This window comes from Temnothorax nylanderi, unplaced genomic scaffold (genome assembly GCF_030848795.1).
Source record: "Temnothorax nylanderi isolate EJ_2023f unplaced genomic scaffold, tnyl_v1.0 TNYL_tig0335_pilon, whole genome shotgun sequence".
Lineage (NCBI taxonomy): Eukaryota > Metazoa > Arthropoda > Insecta > Hymenoptera > Formicidae > Temnothorax > Temnothorax nylanderi.
The window spans coordinates 85,430-87,954 of NW_027249397.1; positions in this window are offsets into that span (position 1 = coordinate 85,430).

The following is a 2,525-nucleotide window of genomic DNA, read 5'->3' on the forward strand; positions in this document are numbered from 1 at the left end:
GAGAGCGAGGGGCACCGGAATGGTCTCGTGGCCGTGGGATCGCGATCGAAATCTACGAACCTCTGGAGATCGCGGTAGGCGCGTCGATGACGACGTTCGATATCGCGAATACGCCATTTCTCGCGCCCTTCACGTTCACGACCGCGTGTCTCGTTATGCGTAGTATTTCGCCCGGTCGAACCTTAGATTCTGTACGCGTAATTAATGGCGTCAGAGGGATATTCGCGTTGGTGTAATCGCGTTACTCACGATTCGCGTTCGGACATTTAGACTATCCTCGCGATATCGGCTACGTTGAGAGATTATTCGCGGAAGGTTGTGGTTCGCCTTAAGATACCATTCGCGTCAACCTAATGTTGCGTCTCGTTATCCCTCGCGGTAATTCCGTATCTTTCTCGCGTTAATTCGAGTATTTCGCGTTATGCCGAGTGTCTCGGCGCATCATTTTTCGCGTTGGACGATCGCTGACGATCGCGTGTGTTGCGTTCGATCAGAATCACTGGCGTAATCTCAGTTCTTGCGTTAGGATAAATCGGTCATTTCGCGTTAGTTATAATATTGCTCGCGGTACTTCCGTATATTTTCTCGCGTTAGTTTAGTATTTCGCGCTTCGTCGAGCGCCCCGGCGCCTTTATTCTTCGCGTGAGGATATCCCTGGCGATATCACATGTTGCGTTCGTTCCTTCTTGCGTTGGGACGTTACTCGCGTCGCGTTCGTTGCGTTAGTTTAAGATTATTCTTTGCGTTAGTTTAAGATTATTACTTGCGGTAGATTAAGATTATGATTTGCGTTAGGTTAAGATTATTTGGCGACAGAATCCCGGCACGGGTTTGGAAACTTGCGTTCACGCGCTCCAAGCGTGGCGCATTATAATTTCGCGGTATTGCGCGCTATTATTTCGCGTTTATTTCCGTTATGTCGAAGTCAGTCGTAAGTTGTACCGATATTCTATGTTATTTGCCCGCGAACTTTTCTACTATTGTTAGCTGTGAAATTATATGATCTCGATGATTTTGTAAGTTTAGTTTTCCTCACACGTTCTCTTGCTGCGCCTTCCGCGCGTTTACTGAGTTAACGTAATTTTCCGTTTATTTCTGGCGTCCGCGTGATCATATTTTGTATTCGAAATTTGACGCCCGCGTTATCTACCACCTGCTATTTGCTTTTGTTTTGAAAGCCACATTGGCATTTACTGTTCATCCGGGGATCATTACAGAATAAATGTTATTCTTTATTTGTTAATGGCTTGAGTTACGACATTCTTTATTAGGCGTCACCCCGCCGAATACTGCGCTGCCCTTCATCAACCCCGCCCTGCTATTAGGTCGAGCTAGCCATTCCCTCGCACACCGACTTATTTCGTTTTGCGTCTCGTTTTTGGTTTCTCGCGATTTCGCGGACGCGAATTTACGCGTCTGGCGCCCAACAAGAGAATCGCTTCGTGAAGTGTCGGAGGTGCGAGAGAATCACCGGAGAGGCCTATCATCCCGCTCTCCTTTCCCCTTTTGATCCGGCACACGTCCCGGACCGTTCCGGGAGTGAAAAAGTCGTGACAGTATATAAGGCCTGGTGTCATGTTTACGATAAACGTACAGCATTGAGAATAATCCACTGATTCTCACAATGTATGACGCACAAAACTTCACCTGTCCTGGAGTGAAATAACAGTATGTGCAGCACATCTTTGTCAGAGGATTTAACGCATTAATTTCAGCTTGATTCAACACTCTGAAAATTTCATCCGGAATATCCTCATCAGCCATTTCACTATCATAACATGAATCGTCTGACAATATAGCATCATCATCAACTTCCATTCCTTCCTCTTCATTCACTTCTATTTCTTCAGGCACTTCCATTTCTTCATCGTTTGCTTCAACTTCCATTCTTTCTTCTCCTTCAAACTGCAATTCTTCGAAATCCATTTTATATACACTTGCACTCACGACTTTTAATTCTAATGTTTATGGCCTGCGAGCTATACAGCTCTTAAGATGGCGAACCAATTGTCTGTATAAGCCGCACGAACAAGCACGCCAACCGACTCTTACTTCTAGTCCTCGACTACTGAGCGTACCATCAAATTCATCCTTCTATATCCCACTATTGTCACATCGTTTGTTTATCATATCTAATTTCACCATGATCTCAGCATCCATACATTTGGGCCTCACGAAAAATCTACAATGTGCAGTTTTGCACGTGTGCGATGAAGTCACCGCGAGACACGTATGTTCATGAAAACGATATCGCGCCATTAACTTTCAGTGGTTTAATCTGTATAACTGCTATTGAACCGCTATCAAACTTCTTTAAAACAGCTATCAAACAACAACTAAAAACAGCTATCAAACAACTAAAAACAACTAAAAACAACTAAAACAGCTTTAAAAACAGCTATCAAACAACTATCAAACAACTAAAAACAGCTTTTGAACAGCTAAAACAGCTTTTGAATAGACTTTAAACAACTAAAAACAGCTATCAAACAACAACTAAAAACAGCTATCAAACAACTAAAAAC